The sequence below is a fragment of the Saccopteryx bilineata genome, chromosome 2, assembly GCF_036850765.1.
Source record: "Saccopteryx bilineata isolate mSacBil1 chromosome 2, mSacBil1_pri_phased_curated, whole genome shotgun sequence".
In the NCBI taxonomy this organism is placed as follows: domain Eukaryota; kingdom Metazoa; phylum Chordata; class Mammalia; order Chiroptera; family Emballonuridae; genus Saccopteryx; species Saccopteryx bilineata.
In genome coordinates this window covers 105,953,987-105,961,905 of record NC_089491.1, presented here as the reverse complement: position 1 = coordinate 105,961,905, position 7,919 = coordinate 105,953,987, and the positions used below count along the sequence as shown (strand labels likewise).

The 7,919-nt window shown below is 45.6% G+C and overlaps 1 non-coding gene and 1 pseudogene across 1 annotated transcript; one reads left to right on the top strand and one right to left on the bottom strand.

Moving 5' to 3' along the window:
* The first annotated feature begins 3,604 nt into the window (after positions 1-3,604).
* On the top strand, positions 3,605-3,680 carry TRNAF-GAA (transfer RNA phenylalanine (anticodon GAA)). Its single transcript has one exon. It is a non-coding gene; the product is annotated as a tRNA-Phe (tRNA).
* Positions 3,681-4,477: 797 nt separating this feature from the next.
* On the bottom strand, positions 4,478-6,172 carry LOC136322910 (copine-1 pseudogene; annotated as a pseudogene).
* Positions 6,173-7,919: the final 1,747 nt, after the last annotated feature.

Below are 7,919 nucleotides of genomic sequence, written 5' to 3'. Positions count from 1 at the left end.
CCAAAACAAGAACTCTAAAAAACATGAATAAAAAAATAATTTAGGTGATACAAACAAACTTGATTTAACACTTCGTGAGGTGGACAGTCTCCATTCAGAGAACATCAAGGCAATAGAAAAAATGGCAAGCTTTTATAGAAAGGAAAAAAAAAAAAAAGAAATAAGGAAGAGAAAAGTATAAAATGAACAAGAAACAAGGAAATACGCACAGAGCCTAGAGTTGGGTTGGTATCTGGGGATAGGCTGACTGAATATATTGCATTTCCGGCCAAGCAGAGCATTTACAGGAACATGAAAGTTACCTAAATTGTGATTTGCTGACATGGCACCCCAGGTAACAGGTCCATTTTGGGCCTAGAAAGTTATTTCAACAAAACTAAGGTTGCCTGCATCAAATAACTTTACTTTTTTCCCCCCAGCAAGATAAGACTCTAGACTACTAAATTACTTCATTGCTTTATAGGGAAGGAAAATTGATTTTCCTCTACGATTCTGAGTTTTTGGCTGAGAACCATCTGTAATAAAAACAGATTAACAGAAGAAAAACATTTTAATTTGTTTGCACATAAGGGAGCCCCACAAAGATATGAAACTCAAAAGGCAGCCAGATGATTGAGGCTTATATACCATCCTGAGCTGAGGAAAAAAGCAGGGGTCTGAGGGTTCAAATGGGGGAAGGTGACTCAGAGGAAGGCGAGAGGGGAATATGTTCAGTCAACAAGGGTTGTCCTGCCATGCAGGAAGTTTCTGAGTAAAAACGCTATTTCTGGTAGTAGCTTTTTTCCTGGCACAGCCACCCCGTGTAAATTTCCTTTATCAATGTTGCTTTTCCTCACAAAAGAATAACTTCTATTCTGTTTTTAGAGCTTCTCCTGTGTGTGCAGTTCCTTAAAAAAAGTTGTGACCAGAGGAGCCAATAGGTTCTTTGGTGGTGTCCCAGGAAAGGATTTCAGGGACAGACACTTAGGAGGAGTGTTAAGAGATAGTGGCCAGGTTTCTCAGAACGAAGAGCAATGAGAGTGCACACTCAGAGAGACTGGGAGAGGCTGGCTGGGTCGCAGCTGTGTGGGTCCAGGAAAAGGAAGTTACAGAAGCAAAAGGAGAGTCCTCTGCCACCGCTTGCTGCTCCCCTGGTTGCAAGTCTTGTGGGGACCTTTAAAGTTTAGGAGAAAATAAGGTGAAAAGGTCGTGTGAGAGAAGGAAAGAAACGTGTGCTCCAAGGAGAGCATGGGTTGGGTTGTCTGGTTTCCATATATACTGCTCACAAAAATTAGGGGATATTTTATCGCTTTATATTCATTTTAAAATATCCCCTCATTTTTGTGAGCAATATATTTCCCTGGGTTCAGGCTTTCTTTCAGATGATAAATCTCTCCTGGTTTTTCCTGGGTTTGTGCTGGTGCTCTCCCCCTCTGCAGTTTCTTTCCTGGATTTTCCAAGAACTTGTGTTCTTACCTGACCTCATCCTTTTCCCAGACTGTCCTAGGTTTTGAACTCCCCCCTTTTGGTCACCAATTTAGCTCCTTCTGCACATGCCTCATAATTCTGCTTCCTCATTTGACACGTATGCTTAGTAAAAGAAATCCCCCTATGCCATCTTGACTTTTAATATGCGTGCACTCAATTAAAGGAATCCCACCTCACTGTTTTTTGCCTTCCCCCATTAATCATTAATCCAGAGGAACAATGCTGGCCCATCCCCATGAGCCTCCCCCCCCCCCTGCCACAGACTATAAAGCTATCTTTCCTGCCTAGTTGACTTGGCCAGATGTTTTGCTCTGTTTGGTGGACAGATGCCCATTACTCCCCAGGGTGACTGCTGCATTTGTCCCCTCTTTGGTTAATTGTCTAACTGCCTACTCTAATGTAATCAGCTCAAAATAATTCTTATACTAAGGAGGCATATTTTGCAGTGGCACAGTTAGCCACTCTTCAATTTATTTCAGGAATTTCAAGAAAACTCATTCAAAAAAAATAAGTTATTCAGCTATACTTTTCTTAGAACAGTAGCTTGCTCATCTGGGCAAGATGCTTACTGATGAAATAATAGTTGACTCACTAAGTAGCACTTCAGAATCCTCACCTCTCTGTGACCACCCCTTTTAAACTATTTAGAGCATGAATTTTCTCAAATCCAAGCAGATGACCACCTTGAAGGATAAGGATTAAACCACCGAAGTCTAGACCTCACACCCTACAAATATCTACCTCTGACCTCTTTCGGGGACACTGTTCAGACCCTATCAAGGTGATAATCTTTCTAACAGTAGGAATAGAATAATATAATAACAGTAGGTAATGACCCAGCTTTGCTTGACTAGCAGTTATTTTGGTAGTTATCTAGGTTTTTTAAAAAACAACTAAATGGATAACCAAAAGGAAATTCTAGAGAAAGTAACTAGCTACTGAATTATCTAGGGCATAAATGTATCTCCTACTTGCATTCCTCTCATAAATGTCTTTCTATTGATATCTGGGCAAAGATCTCAGAGGTAGTAACCACCTGCCCCATAACATAAGAATATTCCAAATCCTTCTAGAGTCTTTTGTCAAGTAAAGTAAGAATGATAAGGGTGTGTTGTAAAGACTCTATGACAAATGCATATAGAGGGGTTTTTTTTGTGTGTGTTTTTTGTTTGTTTTTTTCATTTTTCCAAAGCTGGAAACGGGGAGGCAGTCAGACAGACTCCCCCACGCGCCCGACCGAGATTCACCCGGCATGCCCACCAGGGGGCGATGCTCTGCCCCTCTGGGGCGTCACTCTGTTGCATCCAGAGTCATTCTAACGCCTGAGGCAGAGGCCACAGAGCCATCCTCAGTGCCCAGCAATCTTTGCTCCACTGGAGCCTCGGCTGCGGGAGGGGAAGAGAGAGACAGAGAGGAAGGAGAGGGGGAGGGGTGGAGAAGCAGATGGGTGCTTCTCCTATGTGCCCTGGCCGGGAATTGAACCTGGGACTCCTGCATGCCAGGCTGATGCTCTACCGCTGAGCCAACCAGCCAGGGCCACATATAGAGTTTTTAATACCATGCCTGGCATTTTATAAGCACTCAGTACTAGTAGGTATCATTATGATTTAGTAGCATTTAATTTCATGTTTCTTTTTTATTTATTTATTTATTTATTTTTACAGAGACAGAGAGTGAGTCAGAGAGAGGGATAGACAGGGACAGACAGACAGGAACGGAGAGAGATGAGAAGCATCAATCAGTTTTTTGTTGCGCATTGCGACACCTTAGTTGTTCATTGATTGCTTTCTCATATGTGCCTTGACCGGGGCCCTTCAGCAGACCGAGCAACCCCTTGCTGGTGCCAGCAACCTTGAGTCCAAGCTGGTGGGCCTTTCCTCAAACCAAATGAGCCCACACTCAAGCTGGCGACCTCAGGGTCTCGAACCCAGGTCCTCTGCATACCAATCTGACGTTCTATCCACTGCGCCACCACCTGGTCAGGCTAATTTCATATTTCTTATTCATTATTTTCAACTCTATATTCAAACTCATCAATGGAAGAATTAGATTCGAATGCCAGATTTTGTAGGTCTTTAATTTAAATTTTAATTTAAGGAAATAAACACATAGTTTTCTTCTTGAAAATAACACATGGGCCCTGGCCGGTTGGCTCAGTGGTAGAGTGTCCGCCTGAAGTGCAGAAATCCCGGGTTTGATTCCCGGCCAGGGCACACAGGAGAAGCGCCCCTCTGCTTCTCCACCCCTCCCCCTCTCCTTCCTCTCTGTCTCTCTCTTCCCCTCCCGCAGCCGAGGCTCCATTGGAGCAAAGATGGCCTGGGCGCTGGGGATGGCTCCTTGGCCTCTGCCCCAGGCGCTAGAGTGGCTCTGGTCGCGACAGAGCGAAGCCCCGGAGGGGCAGAGCATCGCCCCCTGGTGGGCAGAGCGTCGCCCCCTGGTGAGCGTGCCAGGTGGATCCCTGTCGGGCGCATGCGGGAGTCTGTCTGACTGTCTCTCCCCGTTTCCAGCTTCAGAGAAATACAAAAAAAAAAAAAAGAAAATAACACATGAATGACATTAATAACTTATTTATAGAATATTTAATAAAGTATACATTTTTACATTTAATGTTAGAGTGTATATATTAAAGATACTTGCTAGAGCCCGGCCTGGATAGCTCAGTTGGTTATAGCATTGTTCTCAAGTGCAGAAACTGCTGGTTCAATTTTTGGTCAAGGCACATACAGGAACAGATCCATGTTTCTCTCTCTCTCTCTCTCTCTCTCTCTCATCAATAATCATAATAATAATACACTTAAAAAGATACTTACTAGAGTTATATGTTATTCAAATGCTATCAGTCCAAAACAAAGTTTTAAGTGTGATAGTTTTTGTTTGTTTGTTTGTTTTGCCATATTGATCTTTATTGAGTGAGGGCTCCACGGGCAAGAGGGTGGGATCAAGAGCAGCAACAGCAGGAGCAAGTATAAAGTATAAAATATAAAGTGCTGGCACTGGGTGTGTGCAGGGGTGGGTGCTTGTACATACAGATGTTGGGGACACAGGGCTGAGGACCGGCCACAACCTACCCTCCAAGGGACTCTAGGCCTGAGGGACATGTGCAGGGCCCTGTGCGGGGTCCATGGCTGGGGGTGGAAGTGGCATGCATGGGGCCCACCCTTGGGCCTTGAAGTAGAAGACCAGCTGCGCAGGGACTTCTGCAAGCACAGCCTGCGCCAGTGCCGCCAGAGGGGCACTCCGGAAGCTGCGGTAAGGCACAAACTGCACTATGTCAGGGGCGGTTCCCTCCCTGGCACGTGTGCACAGGGGTCCCCCATCAGCATCCAGCTGCTCCATGGCCTTGAAGTCAGCAATGACCACTCCCACGATGATTACGGACCTGGGCAGGTGAGAGGCCCAGACCACAGCCTCGCGTGTGGCCTCCACGTCGGTCACGGCAGCGTCAGTCAGCAGGCAGCAGCACAAAGTATTGCGAAGCAGTCCTCTGATGCGCAGCGTGGGCTCCAAACCTGGCCACGTGGTTGATGAAGGGCGCATAATTTGTAGGGCCATAGAGGCGAACCTGGGGCAGAGCCTGACGGTAGGCATCCACGATACCCTGGATTCCTGCATAGTAGGGGTTACTGGGGTTGAAGTTTGGAGGCAAATTCGTGAGAGACCTGCCAGTCAGGGGGCACTTGGGCCCCAAATCCAAATACTGGGAATAGCTTGTCCGAGTCATAGTCCCGAACCACGCTGCCCACACTCCACAGCGCTGCCAGGCACTCGCTGACCCTTGTCGGGCTCAGGTAGTTCAGGGAGTCCGGTGAGGGGGGTCTCCACTGGAGCTGTGAAGTCCACGCCCAGTGTGAAGTTGATCTGACAGCCTCCCATCACATAGTCCAGGAATGAATACTCTGTTTCTACCTGGCAAATCTTGACACGAACAGTTCCAGAGTTCTTGTAGCTTTTCTTTTTCTGCTGTTTCTCAGGGTGGATGCACTCAGATTCAGTTGGGGCTGCCTGCAGCTCGGCCAAGCCGGCGTGGAAGGTACCAGTGAGATCGTGTGAACCGTCGCTGTCATAGTCTGAGCATCGCACCTGGATGGGTGTGCCGGGGTCTCTCCCACAGAAACGCTGGGGAGGGACAGAGAAGCGCTCCCCCGTAGGGTTCAGGTGGTGTTCGATTACCTCTGATCTGTATGTCAGGTGCCGTTTCCCATCACCCTGGAGGAAGAACCCCAAGAACGGATCCGCTTTCCCCAGGAAGTCCTTACCTAGGTTTCTGACCTCCACCTCCATGGTCACTACATGACTGTCCTTCAGCTCTTGAGCTGAGACCGTGATGGTCCCCTGCCCAGCAGCTTTCCCAGCCTTTAGCATCAAGGGCAGAGTTAGTATCCGGCTGGATACAGTCTGTCCCAGGGAACACTCGGCCCCTCCTTGGAAAGCATCATCCCCGGCCCAGGCGTCTTGTTGTCTATGTCAAAGATGCCAAATGGAGCTTCTAGCGCGTTTCAAAGTGGTACTCAAGCTGCAGGGTCCTGGAGAACTCCGGGCTCGAGCAGTTCTGTCCTCACTCCATTCGGCCAAGCTCAGCCCAGCTGCCCCCTCTCACATCCTGTGAAAGGATGCAGAGTGGGTCAGACTCAGAGCCGATAGCCTTGTCAATGAGGTGGGCACAGGAAATGGACAGCTGAACGAGGAAGGACACACAGTGAGCCATTGGGGAAAACTGTGCTGCACCCGAACCCAGACCTGAGTTACACCACCCCCCATCCCCGCCCCCTTGAGAGCGCCTCCGCCCCGCGGCAGACAGGCCTGCGCAAACAGCTTCCCGCAGACAACGGCAGCCACTACCTCCTCTGCCCCTTCACTGAGTTTTATTTTAATTTTTCTTTCTTATTTTAAAAAGAAAGCTCTTATCTGTATAACGCTGTTCCATCCACCAGGACTCAGGGTGTCTGGTCTTTATCAGGACAGAATTCTCTTAGAAAATATCCCTATACCCTCTGACTTAGAGAGGGCAACCAATCCTTCCAGAGGGTCACCAGACTTGGACTAATTTTATTCTCTTGCTTGGAAGGGCTGATAACATCTTGCAATTACATTTGCTTGTTAGTGAAGCCTTTCTTTGGAGAACTAAAGTGTACCTCTGACTGTCGTTTAGACTCAGTCACGCTGGATTTATATAAAGCAGAATGTGTTGGAGATAAGAATGGAGTGATATTTTTAGATATTTTTAAATTTAAAAAGCTTTATGCCACCATTAGCACATTCATAAAGCAGCATTTAATTATGAGATGGCTTTTTATGTATATAAGGCATCAAATTAAGCAGAAGAAAATAACTTTAAATCTTCTTACAATAACTGTCTTTCCATTTCACAAGTTTTGAGAAAGCAATTCTTAATTTTTCAATTTATTTGTAATTAAGTATTCTCTGTAGGAATGGCAACTCCCTGGATACTTTGAGAAAGACAAACAGAGATTAGTCAAAGTAGTGACGATGGTCTATATGGGTCACTGTTTTTTTTTTTATTCTATTTAGGAATAAGCCAGGATTCACTCTTTGTCTTTATTCCCATTACCTACCATGCTGTAGATCAGGATCACAAACTCAAAAGCCCAGGGGGGGCCACACAGGAAAATAAACAAGGGGCATATGCCCCATGGAAGGCAGTAAAGGGATGGGAACTGGAAACCTGGAACCAATGTACTCGTTTCAATATTGTAGTTGCTGCTTAGTTCTAGCCAGTTGGAATTGTGGGCTCAGTGTTGACAAAAAGTGCATATTTATGGAAATTTAAATTTTTAAATGTTGGTAGTTTATTCACATTAAGGAAAAATATATGCTGTAGGTTATTCTAGTAGTCCAAAAGGAAAGTAGCTACAAGCCAGAATCAGGTTGTAGCCCACCAAGTGCAACATCTAACTTACAGTGAAATGAAATTAGAATACAAAAGATAACACAGAGAAAATAAAAGTTAATCAATGTCAGCAATTCTTTGGCTGCATGTGGCATAAAATTCAAATCCAATTGGCTTTTTATAGGGGAAGATATTTACTGTCTTATGTAAATGAAAAAAATGCAGATGCAAACGAGATTCAGGCAGGGCTGGATCCAGCGAGTCAAATGGTATCAGCATCATTTCTCTCCCCTCCTTCCCGCAGCCTTCCCCAGTGTCTGCTTCATCCTCAGGCTGCACATGGTGACAGTAGATTCACTCTTGTCCATCAGAGTTGATAGTAGCTTCTGTGTTCCAGACTTCAAAACTTTGCTTTGTACCTACTAAGACAAGGAAGAAATTCTTTAGCTCTTGCAGAAGAGAGAGTAAATTTCTCTTCCTCCAAAAAGTGTGTAAAAGTGTCTCTTTGTATGTAACTATGTCCAATGAAGTTGTGGGCTTTAACTTGGACTATGGCCAAAATATGGTATTACCATTTAACTTAAGCTATTCAGAGTTCCAGGGC